Here is a 19,645-nt window from a genome sequence, read left to right on the forward strand (position 1 = left end):
ACAGGGCAGTGTCCCCAATCACTGCCCTGGGGCATTGGGATATTAATATCTATCTCATCGTCCTCTCTGTCCCCAGCTGGTGTGCTCCGTCATGGCAGGTCTCCTCCACTTCCTGGTAGTGGCCAGTTTCCTGTGGATGCTGCTGGAGGCGCTCCAGCTCTACCTGCTGGTCCAGAGACTCTCTAGGATCCAGGTCATCCAGAGGGAAGGCCTCCAGAAGAAATACCTCTTCCTGATTGGCTATGGCATCCCCCTGGTGATCGTGGGTGTGTCTGCAGCTGTGAAACGTGACGGCTATGGGGGATCTAAAGTGTGAGTAGAAATTTTACACACACACACATTATCTCTCCTCCACTAACACACACACACATTATCTCTCTTCACTAACATACACACACACATGATCTCTCTTCCACACACATGCATTATCTCTCTTTCACTAACACACACACACACACACACACACACACACACACACACATATTATCTCTCTTCCAGTAACACACACTTACAAGACATTTTCATTTGTTTCTGTGTTTCAGATGCTGGCTGAAGCCAGAACAATACTTTACCTGGGCTGTGTTAGGGCCAGTGTGTACTGTCCTAGCAGTGAGTGGATCTACATGCACTCACGCATACACACACACACACACACACACACACGCGCGCGCGCGCGCATACACACACACACACTCACACGCGCGCGCGCGCATACACACATACACACACACACACACACACACACGCGCTCGCACACACACACACACACACACACACACACACACACACACACACACACACACACACACACACACTCACTGACCTCCAAATTTGAAATGTGATTTGATTTGATTTGATGCTTCTTCCACAGCTGAACTGGATATTGTTCTGCGTTACAATCTGGAGTTTGAGACCTACCTTGGCTAACATGAAGAGTGATGTCTCACAGTCCAAAGACACCAGGTGTGTGTGTACATATGTCTGTGAACATACAGTAACTAAGCCATATGTAATGTGTATGTTTGTTGATACCGATGGGCATGTGTGGTAGTGTTAGTATTCTTGTCTCTTCATATGAATCCATATGATGTTTTTATACCATTCCCTCCCTCCCTCCCCCTCCCATCCTCCCTCCCTCAACTCCCTCCCTTTCCCACTCTCTTACCTCCCTCTCTCCCTCTCACCTCTCTCCCTCCCTCCCCATCTCATCTCCCTCCCTCCCCCTCTCACCTCCCTCCCCCTCTCTCACCTCCCTTCCTCTCTCACCTCCCTCTCTCACTTCCCTCTCTCACCTTCCTCCCTCCCCTCTCTCACCATCCCCCTCTCTCATCTCCCTCCCTCCACCCTTCCTCTCTCTCTCTCCCTTCCACTCTCCCCTCCCTCCTCCCTCTCTCACCCCCTCACTTCCCTCCCTCCCTCTTTCAGACTGATCATCTTTAAGATCCTGGCACAGTTTGTGATCCTGGGTTGTACCTGGGTGCTGGGCTTGTTCCAGTCCACCATGGTCTTCAAGTACCTCTTCATCGTGCTCAACTCCCAGCAGGGCACCTTCCTCTACATCGTTCACTGTCTCTTCAACAAGGAGGTAGACCTGCACCACAAGCACGCACAATCACCCCCCCCCCCCCCCCCCCCCCCCCCCCCACACACACACACGTTCTTAACCTCCCCTCTGTCTGCCCTCGACGGTGTGGCCTGTGTATAATTAGTGTTGGTGTGTTGTTGTTGTTGTTGTATTGTATCATAGGTACGTGATGAGTACAGGAAGTGGCTGGGCTGTTCTTCCAGCTCCTCTACTCCAAACTCTATGGTAAGTCTATACCTTCCTCACTCATCACTAGTTCTCACATCTATGTGAGGCTTCCTCTTCTTTCCAGGATGAATGTAATGTTACTGAATGACCCTCTGGCCAAGTCCCTCATAGAACTTATGTAAGCATAGTCTTTTACCACAGAAAGTCTAACCTGTTGAGGTCTTGTTTTTCCAACAGAAAGAAGCACCTTCCGTCTCTGAAGACCTGGACAAGGCTGGTGAAGAGAGACAAAACAAAGGAACACGGCCAGGATGAGAGCAACATGATACGATACCATCAGACCTTCAAAGCATTTCAGCACAGTGGGCCTCCACGGTATATCTTTCAATGCACACTGTACACACTAAGTATGAGAGAGAGAGAGAGAGAGAGCTGTGTTTATATGGATGCTAATGACTCAGATAACACAGCCTGGCCTTTTGTATTTACTAATATTTCCTTTATCTACATAAAACAATGTTTTATTAGCCTGCAAATGTATTTCTAGATTTTCATATTTATAAATTATATACACAGTAGTTACAGCATATTTACCTGTGTGCAAAATAAACAAATTAAAATGTGTAGGTTGCAGTTGTTTATATATAAATAAATAACTGCGTCTCTACCTGCTTTGAGTCTAGCGTTTACCATTGGATTGTCCCTCAGGGACAATAAAGATTTATTCAATGGAATCCCTGTGGCTGAGCCCAGATAAGAAAGTCCTGGTCAGCTGCAGTCTGAAGTGTTTTGAGAGCATAGCGACTGGGTTTCCAGACAGATGGCACAGGAGGGGTGAGGAGAGGACAGGAGGGCATCCTCTCAGAGCTATAATAAAATAGCTGGAAGAGAGCCACGGTTGGAGACAGACAATACTGCGCTTGCATACTGTTGTAATGCCCTCTTTTCACCACACGGCGACAGCACCTAATCATCAATGCTCTTGCTCTCATTGGAGTTAGGAGTTAAAGTGAGGACACAGGTCTTCTGTTGATGGAGAGATACCATTGGGTGAATGCTTTTGTTCCAGCCTAGCCATGATTCAATTCATTAACAAATAATGAAAACCTGGTGGGGTTGTAGGGAGAGAGAGAAAGACATAAATATGGAGATGGATAGATAGATGTCAGGACAAGTCAACTGGAGGAGGAGATAGAGAGGCATACAGAGATGGATAGATAGATGCCAGGAAAAGTCAACTGGAGGAGGAGATAGAGAGGCATACAGAGATGGATAGATAGATGTCAGGACAAGTCAACTGGAGGAGGAGATAGAGAGGCATACAGAGATGGATAGATAGATGTCAGGACAAGTCAACTGGAGGAGGAGATAGAGAGGCATACAGAGATGGATGGAAATAAAGGGAGATTCGAAGACGGGTGAATGCAGCCGCAGGAGTGAAAGAGAGTACAATAGGGGGACAGAGAAGAAGAAGAAGATGAAGATGAAGATAAAGAAGAAGTAGGTGGAGGAAAAGGAGGAGGCTGGTGTGGGGTGTTTTGCTCCAAGTCACAGTGCTGCTAGTCTCTTTGCCTGTTACCATGGGAACCCAGCTGCAGTGCTTGCTGGAGTCGTGCTGGTCTGTCAGCCGGGAAACGCTGTTGGGTTAACAGCCCTGCTCTTTAAGTTCGAATGAGTTAGACTTTGTCAAAATAGTCAGGAATAAACTCCAAACCATGTTAAAAATGGATGCTGTGCGTCTGGGGGTGTTTAGTATACAAAGTTGCTAGGCAGCTAACTAATCACCCACTGGGCACAGATGTCAGTTGAACGTCTAGTTTTGATTGACATTTGGTTGACTTGTCAACTAACGTGAATTTAAAGTGAAATAAAAAAAAACACTATGTCATTGGATTTAGGTTAAAAGTTGAGTGAAAAAAAGACAAAATGCCCTAACTGTATGTTGATGATTTTTTCCACATTGATTCAACATCAGCACATTTATTTTCTGGGGTTGAAATGACATGGAAACAATGTTGATTCAATCAGTTTTTGCCCAGTGGGCAGACATTTACTGAATTCCAAATCAATCTCCAGTTCTCCTCTACTCTCCTCCAGGCACTCCTTTAGTTCTGGAAGGTGCATATAGGATAACATGGTAGTTGCTTTACTTTGCTGTTTAATTGGATGGGTGATATTTTTCCATATCCTAAGGGGCAGAGGTCGATTGGGATTTCAGTGAAGTCTTCCATATTGTGTCTGTAATTGTGCTTAAAGTCTCTGAGATGTAGTGGGTCTTTCTGTCCAACAGTCCTGGGGGTTAGTTAGTGATACAGTGATATGACCAATCTGTTACGAATTCCCTGCCAGAGACTCTTAGCACACCATATCACAGCTCTCTCACAGCCCTCTCTTTCTAACTTCTGTAGTTGGCTACCCTCACCCACTGGAACCAAGCAGGCCAGGGGGGTCATAAACTGGCCCTTCACACCTAGGACACTGGCCAACGATTTGTTGCTAGGGGTCATGGTTGCCAGGGGCCTTATGACACTGTGGGGTCATCACAGGCAGTCAGCTTGGGTCCCAGATCACAAACTCTACTTCAAGCAGTCACAGAGAGAGCAGCAAGCTCATCTCTGTCCTGCACAACAACTGCTGGACTCATATCTCTGAGCTTGTGGGATAGTGTGCGTGCAGAGTGAGTTGTGCGATATTTGTATATTGTTCTTCGTAGTTGATACTATTGTTGCATAATGTCTTTGTCTATAGCTGTATTGTAATATGTCAGGTAGCATATATACTGAACAAAAATATAATATAAAGTGTTGGTCTCATGTTTCATGAAATGAAATAAAAGTTTCCAGAAATGTTTCATTCGCACAAAAATCTTATTTCTCTCAAATTTTGTGCACAAATTTGTGTACATCCCTGTTACTGAGCATTTCTCCTTTGCCAAGATAATCCATCTACCTGACAGGTGGGGCATATCAAAAAGCTGATTAAACAGCATGACCATTACACAGGTGCACCTTGTGCTGGGGACAATAAAAGGCCACTCTAAAATGTGCAGTCACACAACACAATGCCACAGATGTCTCAATTTTTGAGGGAGGGTGCAATTGGCTTGCTGACTACAGGAATATCCACCAGCACTGTTGCCAAATAATTGAATGTTCATTTATCTACCATAAACGTCGTTTTAGAGAATTTGGCAGTACGTCCAACTGTCCTCACAAACGCAGACCACGTGTAACCACACCAGCCCAGGAGCTCCACATCTGGCTTCTTCACCTGTGGGATCATCTGAGACCAGCCACCCGGACAGCTGATGAAACTGTGCGTTTGCACAACTGAATATTTTCTGCACAAACTGTCAGAAATCATCTCTGGGAATCTCATCTGCTTGCTCGTCGTCCTCACTGAAGCCCATTGTTGTGCCATTCATCCACCGCCATCACCTCATGTTTCAGCACGATAATACACGGCCCCATGTCGCAAGGATCTGTACACAACTCCTGCAAGCTGAAAATGTCCCAGTGCTTCCATGGCCTGCATACTAACCAGACATGTCACCCATTGAGAATGTTTGGGATGCTCTGAATGGACGTGCACGACAGCGTGTTCCAGTTCCCGCCAATATCCAACAACTTCGAACAGACATTAAAGAGGAGTGGGACAACATTCCATAGGCCATAAGGAACAGTCTGATCAAATCTACGCAAAGGAGATGTGTCACTCTGCATGAGGCAAATGGTGGTCACACCAGATACTGACTGGTTTTCTGATCCACAACCCTACCTTTTTTTTAACCCTTAGCCTACAATTTCCAGAAATCGAATTAACATAATAAAACAATCCCCATCAAAATCTGTTTGTTTAAGCTAGAGATATCAGTTTTTCTGCAAGTGCTCAATCCACCGCATCTGGCAATATCCCCCTCCTGCATCTGTGGTGAAAGGTGGCAGAGCTGGAGCGGTGTTTGTCAGAGCATGAGGCATCCTGAAAATCGGTCTTCTCGCAAAAATGTCTGTAAAGTTCGAATTGCCAACAAATGATTATGACCACTGAAAGAACACACTGGTGTTCTCCATTTTGCTCAAGGAAGCCCACAAACCCCACAAGACTCGTCTGACGTCGGAACAGCCTCTTCTGCCAACTTCTGTCTATAGTGTCAAAATGGTTTGGGCTACACACTAATATGACCACTCTGTGGACAGCTGAGACTCTCACAAACAAACCGGTGTTCTCCATTTTTCTCTAGGACACAAGCCTCACAACACTCTTCTGAAGGTCCCTGGTACCAGTTCAATTTGTTTATGGAAAATAAGGAGATATTTTGCCAAATTCAATGTTTCAACCAATCATTTTTTTATATATATTTTTGATACCTTAAGGGGTCTTAAAATTCGAAATCAAATAGCTAAATGAACTTTGATATGATCCTCTCCCCTTGCTTAGACACGGTTTAGACTAGGGTTACGGTATCAGATGCATATCTGTATTCACATTCATGAGAAATCCAGAGATTAGGGCCTAATGAATGTATTTCAATTGACTGATTTCCTCCTATGAACAGTAACTCAGTAAAATCTTTGAAATTGTTGCATGTTGCATTTATATTTTTGTTCAGAGTACATTTTCTTCCTTCCCTTGATAACATCCTTGTGCTATCAGTTATAGTGTTGTGTACAGGGGATTCATTACCTCTGTTTCTTCTGTTTCACAACCACTACCATTCAACTACCTTTGCATGTACATTTCGTCTGTGTGTGTGTGTGTGTGTGTGTGTGTGTGTGTGTGTGTGTGTGTGTGTGTGTGTGTGTGTGTGTGTGTGTGTATGTGTGTGTGTGTGTGTGTGTGTGTGTGTGTGTGTGTGTGTGTGTGTGTGTGTGTGTGTGTGTGTGTGTTAGTGTGTGTTAGTGTGTGTATGTGTGTGTGTGTGTGTGTGCGTGCGTGTGCGTTTGTGCGTGTCAATAAAGTATCCTGGTGTGTAAGTGAGGTTGCATCATTCCCCTCTTACCGAGGGAGGTGCTAGTGGGTCACAGATCAGCCCAAACGGAGTTGCTCTCTTTCTCAACACATGCCCTGAAGGTTGGAACCAAAAAGACTCAGGAAGAGATCCTGTTCCCCCCACTCTGTCTCTGGTCTAGGGACATAATTATGATGAATCAGATCATAGTTTGTAATCTATCAATGTTATGGAGATTCATATGTTTAAGGTAATGGTAAGATAATGACTAAATTATTTATACTTTAAAATTAATGTTAAGGCAATAACTAACAGTATTCCACCCTGTCACTGGATAATGGAGTGAGATGTATTTGAATCATAAGACTAGAATTGTGCATAGAAAAAGAAGAACTGTTTTTTTATTTTATCTTTATTTAACTAGGCAAGTCAGTTAAGAACAAATTCTTATTTTCAATGACGGCCTAGGAACAGTGGGATAACTGCCTGTTCAGGGGCAGAATGACAGATTTAAACTTGCAACCTTCTGGTTATTAGTCCAACGCTCTAACCACTAGGCTACCCTGCCGCCCCAGACAAGGAACTGTGGCAGACCACATGTGACCACTGTGAAACTAATAACAGGGAAGGAGGTCTCTCCACCCAGGGAGGGGAGAAACCGTTAGGCTTGCAGTAGATTATGTAACACGTTGCAGGATATGATAAGCAATGTATATGTTGGAGTAGACCTGTAAAAAGCATTGACAGTGTTAGAGAAGAGGAGGGGCATTTATAAGGGGTATGGGGTATGGTATGACCAAATGTGAGGTATAAAAGGCTATGTGCATTGTATGATATTCAGAGCTCTCGTAAATAAACATTCTGGCTATTGTAGGCTGGGACTCTGTCTGTTTCATTCAACTAGAATCTTACAAATTCTGGGTTGCAGACTGAGCAGTTTAATTGAGGTTCAGTTTATGAACATTGAGAACATGATTCTCTTAACAATCAAGTCATCTTACTGCTCCCCGATGATGCTCTAGGTGCTGCATGTGTGGAGTACTGCACGTCTGCACATGACAGGGGTGTATCATACACGTATCTATGCAGCATTCTCAGTTATCTACCTTGTATTATCATACTCAGCCCGATACTTGAGTCACTAGGACATTGGCACACACACACACACACACACACTAGCACAGACACACACACACACACGCACAGACACACACACACACACACAGACACACGCACACGCACACGCACAGACATACACACAGACACACAGACACGCACACACACACACGCACACACACACACACGCACACGCACACAGACACACACACACAGTTATATGTACTATATGTAGAGATATGTACTATTTGAGTTTGAGCATGTTCATACATGTGAACCAGACTGGTTCAACATCCCTCCCACTCACATCCCCACTTCTTTACCCTTGTTTATATCATATCTTCCCACATAGCCTAAATAAATAATATACTGTACATCTTCCCATATATTAATTCATTCACTTTTTTCACACACAAACGCAGTTCCCATTACATGCAGCTTCCTCAGTGTTCCATGTTGTCCTGTGGGATAATCCTCTGACAGGTGTTTCTGGCCACAACTCCATACTCCCTGTCTCACCACTGGTCTGGTCCAACACCCGTCCAACAGAAGACCACACACAGACACTCATAAGGGCTTTTCTCTCTCTCCTACTCCTGTCTCCTACCCCTTTTCTTTCTATCTCTGTCTAGATTGATGGGGTCATAAGGGGTGAGGTTGGTTGGGGAGGGGAGTATTGTTGGGGGGGGGGGGGTATTGAGGGGTGAGGTTGGTTGGGGTGTGGGGGGTATTGAAGGCTGAGGTTGTATACAGTATGAAACAGAGCTATTGAGGGGTGAGATTGGTTGGGGAGTGGGGGGCATTGAAGGCTGAGGTTGTATACAGTATGTAACAGAGCTATTGAGGGGTGAGGTTGGTTGGGGAGTGGGGGGCATTGAAGGCTGAGGTTGTATACAGTATGTAACAGAGCTATTGAGGGGTGAGGTTGGTTGGGGAGTGGGGGATATTGAAGGCTGAGGTTGTATACAGTATGTAACAGAGCTATTGAGGGGTGAGGTAGGGTGAGTCAGAAAGGGATTGAGTTAGGGTGAGGGCAACAGAGGATTAGTCAATGCACCCACCTCCTCTCCAGGTGCTAGGGGCTCTCTGCATTGCTGAGTGAGTGGAATACCAGATTTACCTGATAAAACCCATAAAACCACTCTGAGGAATGACTAGTTTGATTGTGTCAAAGTGAAATGTGTCTAAGACATTACATTTGCAGACAAATAAGATATATTCATTGACATTAGCCCACTGTTCATTTATAGTGGGTCTAGTTGTTGTTATGTTAGTAGCAAATAGCCCAGTCAGTGGTGGTCAATGTCGTTTATGATGGAAATGGACAGACAGTGGCACATTCAATACCACCTTACACACTCTTGACAGCATCTAGTTTATCTAGGCTGTAGTCATTAGTCCAACAGTTGCAAACAGAGGATGATGGTCCTCCCCTTCCTCCTCTGAGGAGCCTCCACTGAGCCCATTGCAATTCAATCTAAGCAGGAGTGGCATTGCCTCCACATAGAGGTCTCTCTCTCTTTCTGTCGCTCTCTCTATCTCGCGCGCGCTCTTATCACTCGCGCGCTGTGCAGCTGAACTACGGCGTTGGCAGAGAATATAAAAAAATCTGCCTCTTTGCTTCAAGCGTTGGAAGAATATTTTGGAACGGAAATCAGAGGAGGTACTGTAATAATTTGTTTACCTTCCAAGCGAATGTGAATTATTTTGTAAATGGCATGCTCCTGTAGTCGCATAGTAATGAATAGTTCAGAGGGAAACGGATCGATGGTACCGGGCGAATGCTGTTGCTTGCAGAGCAGCCACCTGCGCTAAACATAAGCTCTGCGTTGTCTGTCTATCGACGCAGCAGTACTAGTAGACGACATGGTTCTGTAGGCAAAGCCTACTGCTTTCAATAGCCGATTGTGGGTTGGTGATTGTGTTGTTAGTTTTTTAAATGTTGGAATTCAGTTTGATGATGTAGGCTAGAATTCGTGTAGGACGCAATAGCCTAATGGAAACATTGCCTATTTGAGTTACAGTTGTTGGATATGTTTGTGCGGCGATACATCTATACGAAACATTATATGTGTTCAGGCTGCTTGGGAAAAAGAATGAGAAAGACGGTGTCGGTCGATAGATCGACGGTTGGGCGCGCGGATGGACAGATGTGAGAGGGGGATTTGGAGGGAGGAGGGGAATCACGCGGGGATAATACTGTGACGTTCTGCATGTGATGTGTTCTCTAGACAAGTTTGTGCTATATATTTCTCTCTCTCTCTCTCTCTCTCTCTCTCTCTCTCTCTCTCTCTCTCCCTCTCTCTCTCTCTGCACAACGCAAGGCTGACAGGCTGTCACAAGCAAGCGTGTGCACGTTGGATAATATGGATTATATGAGAAAGTATTTAAGAGTATTGGCTGAAAAGCATTGGTTGTACTTCTTGAAATAATACTGAAAATGTGTCTGCGACGCGTCTGAGTGTGGAGACTAAGGGGGAGAGAGAGCGAGAGAGAGAGAGAGAGAGATGGCTTGGTATCCGCACATGTTGACACACCACGGTGTCCCCTTTTCCACCGTCTGCCATTTGGAAGTTAAGACACCAATCACACTCCCGACCGACAGTGAAAACAATTCACCCGCCCACACGTTTCCCTGAACGGATGGCATGAGTAGTGAGCTGAACGCAGAACCCTGATTTGTTATAATCAAAGACATACAGATGAATCATGATCACTGCACTGAGTTTTCATTAGGCTGCCTAGTTCTCATTTCTGTATATCTAGTCTGTTTTACAGTTACTTCTTCAAGTTAGCTTAATCGAGATGATATCTATTTTACTAGGTATATTATTAGTCTTCACTGTGAGAATATCCCATTGGGCACACAGTGGTTGAATCAACGTTCTTTCCACCATTTCAATGAAATTAGGTTGAACTAAGGTGGAATAGAAGTTGAATTGAAGTCTGTGTCAAGTGGGATCTTTATGAGAGAGAGTTGCATGCTGAAAAAGGCTAGTGCAGTCTGTCAGCACCATGGATAGTGCATCATGCTGATTCAGCAGGGATCATGATAGGGAAGGCTGTAGCAGGTTAAAACATGATGGTGCTTGTACAGTATCCAGCCCTCCAGAGTTACCTCTGGAGAGTTACCTCCAGAGTTTTCAGGAGCGTCAGGTGCGGTGCCTGGTTGGAACTAAACCTTGCAACACTCCAGGCCTGGGTCAACCCAGGGTTACCTATGCTACCCCCTGCTCCAGCCCCTGATCATGACCCATCCACTCTGGTGAATGGACCATAGGCCAGAGGGCTTTGGCTTTTCATCCAGTCAGCCAGTGTTGAATGTTAGGCCCATTAGCTTTTTATGACCCCAAATTGCAGCCAGACAGGCCCCTACGGCTCTGCTAACATAACCACATAGATAGAGTCCCTACGACCCTATTAACATAACCACATAGATAGAGTCCCCTACGACCCTGCTAACATAACCACATAGATAGAGCCCCCTACGACCCTGCTAACATAGCCACATAGATAGAGTCCCCTACGACCCTGTTAACATAACCACATAGATAGAGCCCCCTACAACCCTGCTAACATAACCACATAGATAGAGCCCCCTACGACCCTGCTAACATAACCACATAGATAGAGTCCCCTACGACCCTGCTAACATAGCCACATAGATAGAGTCCCCTACGACCCTGCTAACATAACCACATAGATAGAGCCCCCTACGACCCTGCTAACATAGCCACATAGATAGAGTCCCCTACGACCCTGCTAACATAACCACATAGATAGAGCCCCCTACAACCCTGCTAACATAACCACATAGGTAGAGTCCCCTACGACCCTGCTAACATAACCACATAGATAGAGCCCCCTACAACCCTGCTAACATAACCACATAGATAGAGCCCCCTACGACCCTGCTAACATAACCACATAGATAGAGTCCCCTACGACCCTGCTAACATAACCACATAGATAGAGTCCCCTACGACCCTGCTAACATAACCACATAGATAGAGCCCCATACGACCCTGCTAACATAACCACATAGACAGAGTCCCCTATGACCCTGCTAACATAACCACATAGATAGAGTCCCTATGGCTCTGCTAACATAACCACATAGATAGAGTCCCCTACGACCCTGCTAACATAACCACATAGATAGAGTCCCCTACGACCCTGCTAACATAACCACATAGATAGAGCCCCATACGACCCTGCTAACATAACCACATAGACAGAGTCCCCTATGACCCTGCTAACATAACCACATAGATAGAGTCCCTATGGCTCTGCTAACATAACCACATAGATAGAGGCCCCTACGACCCTGCTAACATAACCACATAGGTAGAGTTCCCTATGACCCTGCTAACATAACCACATAGATAGTGTCCCTATGACCCTGCTAAAATAACCACATAGATAGAGTCCCCTATGACCCTGCTAACATAACCACATAGATAGAGTCCCCTATGACCCTGCTAACATAACCACATAGATAGAGTCCCTATGACCCTGCTAACATAACCACATAGGTAGAGTCCCCTATGACCCTGCTAACGTAACCACATAGGTAGAGTCCCCTATGACCCTGCTAACGTAACCACATAGGTAGAGTCCCCTACGACCCTGCTAACATAACCATATAGATAGAGTCCCTACGGCTCTGCTAACATAACCACATAGATAGAGTCCCCTACGACCCTGCTAACATAACCACATAGATAGAGTCCCCTACGACCCTGCTAACATAACCACATAGATAGAGTCCCCTACGACCCTGCTAACATAACCACATAGATAGAGCCCCATACGACCCTGCTAACATAACCACATAGACAGAGTCCCCTATGACCCTGCTAACATAACCACATAGATAGAGTCCCTATGGCTCTGCTAACATAACCACATAGATAGAGGCCCCTACGACCCTGCTAACATAACCACATAGGTAGAGTTCCCTATGACCCTGCTAACATAACCACATAGATAGTGTCCCTATGACCCTGCTAAAATAACCACATAGATAGAGTCCCCTATGACCCTGCTAACATAACCACATAGATAGAGTCCCCTATGACCCTGCTAACATAACCACATAGATAGAGTCCCTATGACCCTGCTAACATAACCACATAGGTAGAGTCCCCTATGACCCTGCTAACGTAACCACATAGGTAGAGTCCCCTATGACCCTGCTAACGTAACCACATAGGTAGAGTCCCCTACGACCCTGCTAACATAACCATATAGATAGAGTCCCTACGGCTCTGCTAACATAACCACATAGATAGAGTCCCCTACGACCCTGCTAACATAACCACATAGATAGAGTCCCCTACGACCCTGCTAACATAACCACATAGATAGAGTCCCCTACGACCCTGCTAACATAACCACATAGATAGAGCCCCATACGACCCTGCTAACATAACCACATAGACAGAGTCCCCTATGACCCTGCTAACATAACCACATAGATAGAGTCCCTATGGCTCTGCTAACATAACCACATAGATAGAGGCCCCTACGACCCTGCTAACATAACCACATAGGTAGAGTTCCCTATGACCCTGCTAACATAACCACATAGATAGTGTCCCTATGACCCTGCTAACATAACCACATAGATAGAGTCCCCTATGACCCTGCTAACATAACCACATAGATAGAGTCCCTATGACCCTGCTAACATAACCACATAGGTAGAGTCCCCTATGACCCTGCTAACATAACCACATAGGTAGAGTCCCCTATGACCCTGCTAACGTAACCACATAGGTAGAGTCCCCTACGACCCTGCTAACATAACCATATAGATAGAGTCCCTACGGCTCTGCTAACATAACCACATAGATAGAGTCCCCTACGACCCTGCTAACATAACCATATAGATAGAGTCCCCTACGACCCTGCTAACATAACCACATAGGTAGAGTCCCCTACGACCCTGCTAACATAACCATATAGATAGAGTCCCTACGGCTCTGCTAACATAGCCACATATATAGAGTCCCTACGGCTCTGCTAACATAACCACATAGATAAAGTCCCCTACGACCCTGCTAACATAACCACATAGATAGAGTCCCCTACGACCCTGCTAACATAACCACATAGATAGAGCCCCCTATGACCCTGCTAACATAACCACATAGATAGAGTCCCCTACGACCCTGCTAACATAACCACATAGATAGAGTCCCTACGGCTCTGCTAACATAGCCACATAGATAGAGCCCCCTACGACCCTGCTAACATAACCACATAGATAGAGCCCCTATGGCTCTGCTAACATAACCATATAGATAGATTCCCCTACGACCCTGCTAACATAACCATATAGATAGAGTCCCTAACATAACCACATAGATAGAGTCCCCTACGACCCTGCTAACATAGCCACATAGATAGAGCCCCCTACGACCCTGCTAACACAACCACATAGATAGAGTCCCCTACGACCCTGCTAACATAGCCACATAGATAGAGCCCCCTACGGCTCTGCTAACATAACCACATAGATAGTGTTCAATACAGGAAGATAACAGACTGAAGCATGCTTTCTGGTCACGTGCCTCTATCCAACAGTACACTTCAAGTGACCCTCGTTCAAGATGGCCGTACTTCTTCATTACACAAAGGAATAACCTCAACCAATTTCTAAAGACTGCTGACATCCAGTGGAAGCGATAGGAACTGCAAGAAGGTCCCTTAGAAATCTGGATTCAATGAAAACTCATTGAAAAGAGAGTGACCTCAAAAAAAAATACATCTGAATGGTTTGTCCTCTGGGTTTCGCCTGCTAAATAAGTTCTGTTATACTCACAGACGTGATTCAAACAGTTTTAGAAACGTCAGAGTGTTTTCTATCCAAATCTACTAATAATATGCATATCTTATATTCTGGGGACGAGTAGCAGGCAGTTGAATTTGGGCATCCATTTCATCCGGACGTGAAAATACTGCCCCCTGTCACCAAGAAGTTAATAGACAAAAAATGTGCTTTTCTTTAAAAAACAAGGACATTTCTGAGTGACCTAAAACTTTTGAACGGTAGTGTAAATATATAACAACAGAATTGCTTGATGATAGGTGCCAGTTGTTTACTGTCAAGCCAGACAACATATTATAGCAACTCTGGTTTTAGAAGTGGGGGGTACATAATTTTAATTTTTTACTTAAATTTTCTATCCAGTCGGATAAACACGCCAAACCGCTCGGAGGCGTCCTCATGGTCCTAAAGCACACCGTTTGCCTCGTTTTGTATCACATTCCAATGATAAAACTGGGGGGGGACAAAAATGCTATTTCATAATGTGGGGGGGACATGTCCCTACATCCCCAGTGAAAGTTGTATCCCTGTATTACAGATATATTAAGGAGATGGAATGTAAATATTTCATTGATATATCAAGGCCCTGAGAGCAATTAGAAAAATATTTTTTGACATTTCTATTAAGAACAATCACAGTAACGGTAATTCAAATTAGACAGCAGTGTGACATGACCTGACAATAATTACAGGTGTTACTGGTGTTGTCGAGAACTGCTACCCACGCACCGTGAGGTGATTCAAAGTGTGTGTGTTGTGTGTGTGTGTGTGTGAATTCATTCCCGTCCTACACACACTGAGTAGTGATTGCGTGTGCCGGTGACATTCCCAGTCTGTTGCAGTAATTGAGGTCTGATTGAGTAATAGGTGGTGTGTGTGTTTATGTGTGTGTGTGTGACTGTGTGCATGTGTACACCATACATGCATATGTGTGATCTGTGTGAGTGTGTCTTTGTGTGTTTTTATGTCAGTGTGTGTGTGTGTGTGTGTCTGTGTGTATGTGTGCACCGATGCATGTGTCTGTGTTAGTGTTTGTCTGTGTGTTTATGTGAGTGCGTCAGTGAGTGTGTGTCTGTGTGAGTGTGTGTGTATGAGTGTGTGTGTGTGTTACTGTAGGTTAGGAGGTCTGATTGAGTTGCTAGTGGTCCGGTGATTGAGGTTGGTAGTGGGAGGTGTGACAGACAGCATGTGTGAGGAGCCTCTATCTGTGTCCGTGTAAATGTGTGTGTGTGTGTGTGCGTGTGCGTGTGCGCGTGTGCGTGTGCGTGTGTGTGTGTGTGTGTGCACCAGTCCTGTCACCGGTGTGCCACGGTGCTTATACTGGTATGTTGGTAGAGACGATGAAGTGGTGTTTGTTGTGTGAGAGTGTGTGGGTTGTTGACAGGAAGGTGTTAAGGTTGCCTACTGGTAGCAGACTAGTGACAACACTCCGACCCTGTCCAAGTCTGGCACAAAGACTTGTATGTGTGTTTCTGTGTGTAGGTATGTTTGAGTGTGTGTGTGTGTGTGTGTGTGTGTGTGTGTGTGTGTGTGTGTGTGTGTGTGTGTGTGGAGGAACCCTGTACAAGTCTGGCACAAAGACTTGTATGTGTGTTTCTGTGTGTAGGTATGTTTGAGTGAGTGTGTGTGTGTGTGTGTGTGTGTGTGTGTGTGTGTGTGTGTGTGTGTGTGTGTGTGTGTGTGTGTGTGTGGAGGAACCCTGTACAAGTCTGGCACAAAGACTTGTATGTGTGTTTCTGTGTGTAGGTATGTTTGAGTGAGTGTGTGTGTGTGTGTGTGTGTGTGTGTGTGTGTGTGTGTGTGTGTGTGTGTGTGTGTGTGTGTGTGTGTGTGTGTGTGTGTGTGTGTGTGTGTGTGTGTGTGTGTGTCCGTCCATGTCTGAGGATGTCAGGAGAGGATATCAGGAGATTACGTGCAAACCGGCCACTAGGGGCACCAGTGAGAGCTGTTACCTTCAAGTAGGTTTTGGTTTTGCTAGGGCGTTGTGGGCGTAAGCATCTGCCTCTGGTTCCAATGCTTGCATGTTCAATTCCAGCAATAAAAAGTTGTTTTTGTTGATATTTTTGTTTAAAGCCTATCCCAAACCTTAATCCTTACCTTAACCATTTGGAGTTAATGCCTAACCTTAAGAATTCAGAGTTAATGCCTAAACGTAACCTTTGAACAATATAGAGAAGTAACCAAACTTTTCGAAATTTGAAGTTTGGAACAACTTAGAAATGTGACATTTGAGAAACATGGATGAACGTCTAATTCTGACGTGAGACTGTGAGAGCTAGTTGGTGTCAAGAGGGGGCACCATCTGGCACCCTCTCTGCTCCATGCCAGCTACCCCCTCCTCCCCTCCTCCTCCTCCAATGAGGAGAGGGAGATAGAGAGGGAGGGGAGGGTAGAGAGTGAGGAGAGAGGGAGAGAGGGAGAGAGGAGAGGGCACAGAGCGAGGAGAGAGGGAGGGGAGGGTAGAGAGTGAGGAGAGAGGGAGGGGAGAGTAGAGAGTGAGGAGAGAGGGAGAGAGGAGCGATGAAGGGGAGGGTAGAAGTAGACCAAACTGTATTTGTGAGGTTGGGTAGATGGATAGAACAATGGAGAGGGAGAGTTAGTGGTATTTCTAGAAATCTATTTCCCTCTGCCATTTTTGTAGCGCCTCTGTCGCATTTTCCACTGACTGTCCTGTTCACAGTGCACAAAACACACTCAAACAAACACATATGAGCATGCAAACATAAATCTACCGACACACCCACCCAACGCATGCATGCATGCACGCACACAAACACACACATACACACAAGCAGAGGGGATTTTGGAATAATGCCTTGGGTTTTTTGTACTGCCCCAGTTTCGTTTGGCATATGTGCTGCACACTCATCTCTCTCTCTCTCTCTCTCTCTCTTTTTCACTCTCTCTTTCTCTCTCTTCTACTGTCAGACGCAGATGCACACACACAGACACACACATATTGGTATCTGTGCCAAGATCTGGGCATAAATATTTTAGCCCTGTCACCCACAGCAGCTGGGATTGCACTGTAAACATAATCTCTGTGTTTCTGCATTTGTACTGTATGCGTGTGTGTGTGTGTGTGTGTGTGTGTGTGTGTGTGTGTGTGTGTGTGTGTGTGTGTGTGTGTGTGTGTGTGTGTGTGTGTGTGTGTGTGTGCTGTAGCTACCAGTCCCTCAGAGGAGAGGAGTTTAGCTCCTTCATTCTATCTAAGCAGACTGGTATTGTCCAACTGTAGTTGTAATAAGACAGAATGACTCTTCTCCCCTCTTCCCTCAGTGGGTTTGTATGCGTGTCTGTATGTGTGTGTTCATACGTGTCTGTATGTGTGTGTTTGCGGTCTGCATTTGTGGTGTATGTTGGTTTGTGCTGGTGTGCATATCCGTCAGTATGCATGTGTGGTGTGTGTCTTTTCGTTTAATATATTGTAATTCAGAGTGCTTTATAATGACATGTGTAGGGACTTAAAGTGGTTTTGTTTTGATGTGAATTTTCCCTTGCATATTCATGGACTTCTAACTCTCTAAATGTGAGATGTTGACTAAACTTTGACGAGTACAGCAATAACCAATATGTCCTAATTTCATAGATTTGAGTAGACATTCAGCAGCTTGTTACCAGGGTATTCATTAGGCACCAAAACTGAGAAAAAACTGACTGAAACAGGGAGGTTTACCTGCACTTGACCAATCAGAAACACTTATTTTCATTTTCTGTTGCAAAATGTTTTGAAACCTTTTTCTGTTTCGTGCCATAATGAGTACAACCCTGTATGACAACAAGTTCACATCTTGACAACTATATCAAAAGAACAGACACAGAGAAAGGCTTGGATGACAATACACATTTAGTTAGCAATACAGAACAACTGGCAACAGGGGGCAGCTGAAATGTTCCAAACACCTGTTTTGACCTAGAAAATACCCTCACACTTTATACAGATTCTCTACAAAACGTTGCCATAAAATTGAATGGGAATTGAGAGGCTGTCACATTCATTTTGATATTGTCAGTAAGTTGGATCTTTTCCGCCCATTAGGGCTAATTCAGATAGAGACACACACACCAGCTAACACAATCTGTTGAGCCGCCACACAGACGGATCTGGTTACACAGAGTTCTGACTTCACACCACTACATCTTCATTGTTCCTAACAGGGAAAACATCTGTGTCCCAAAGCCCATACCCAAGTGGACCTCTAGACCCTACACCCTTTGCACTTGAGATTAATTGATTGATATAAGCAATATGGGGACTGTTCTACCTTGCCTATTAGAGGGCAAAGTGGAACTTTTACCAAATTGATTGCACCTGTTAAATCATCTCAGATTTCCACAAGTGCATAGACCATAGAGTCTAGCTGTCCATTTAGGATTTGGGCCAAATACAGTCAGTGGCCAAAACGCACATTAAATATCACTCTTAAACCATGGAGAAGCACTAGTCTCTGTGCTATTAGTGACATTTGCCATTTGACATCCCTCTAACACAGAATCAGTCAGTTCTCAACAGCTAGTTTTAAGAAGTAGTCCTTCAAGAAGGAGAACCATAGAATTCAGGTCCCCGGTGCAACAAAAACAGTGGTAGTGGTAACGCTCAGAGACACTGACAGACAGAGAGAGAGAGAGAGAGAGAGAGAGAGAGAGAAGAAGAGAAAGAGAGGGGAAGAGCGAGAGAGAACAAGAGAGAGACAGCGAAAGAAAGAGAGAGAATGAGAGAGAGAAATAGAGAGAGAAATGGAGCCCAATGGGATGTTTCTTGAGTTGTAACAGCTCACCTCCTGTGCGTGGGGATTGGCTACTTGGCAGATCTATACACCCTGTGGAGAACTTTACAGTACACAATGCAACAAAAGCCCAGCCAACCATGGGCCTTAGCCTGGCTAGCCTCTACATCAACCAGTCATCTGTTGTTTATCAGAGACCAGACATGAGTTCTGCTTGGCCACCTGCTTGTGTTTTCCATTTATCCTGAACAACAATCCTTCATGCA

The 19,645-nt window shown here is 45.0% G+C and overlaps 1 protein-coding gene and 1 long non-coding RNA gene across 2 annotated transcripts in view; both read left to right on the forward strand.

Moving 5' to 3' along the window:
- Positions 1-542: 542 nt before the first annotated feature.
- LOC118938557 lies at positions 543-1,552 on the forward strand. Its single transcript, XR_005035768.1, has 3 exons — positions 543-609; positions 872-963; positions 1,426-1,552. It is a non-coding gene; the product is annotated as an uncharacterized LOC118938557 (long non-coding RNA).
- A 7,795-nt stretch (positions 1,553-9,347) lies between these two features.
- The window catches only part of LOC110486773 (protein phosphatase 1 regulatory subunit 29-like), a 159,376-nt gene continuing 149,078 nt past the window's right edge, over positions 9,348-19,645 (forward strand). The window contains exon 1 of the mRNA XM_021558588.2: positions 9,348-9,480. The gene's annotated coding sequence lies outside the window, so the exon portion shown is untranslated. The remainder of the gene's footprint in view (positions 9,481-19,645) is intronic.

This window comes from Oncorhynchus mykiss, chromosome 13 (assembly GCF_013265735.2).
Source record: "Oncorhynchus mykiss isolate Arlee chromosome 13, USDA_OmykA_1.1, whole genome shotgun sequence".
In the NCBI taxonomy this organism is placed as follows: Eukaryota; Metazoa; Chordata; class Actinopteri; order Salmoniformes; family Salmonidae; genus Oncorhynchus; species Oncorhynchus mykiss.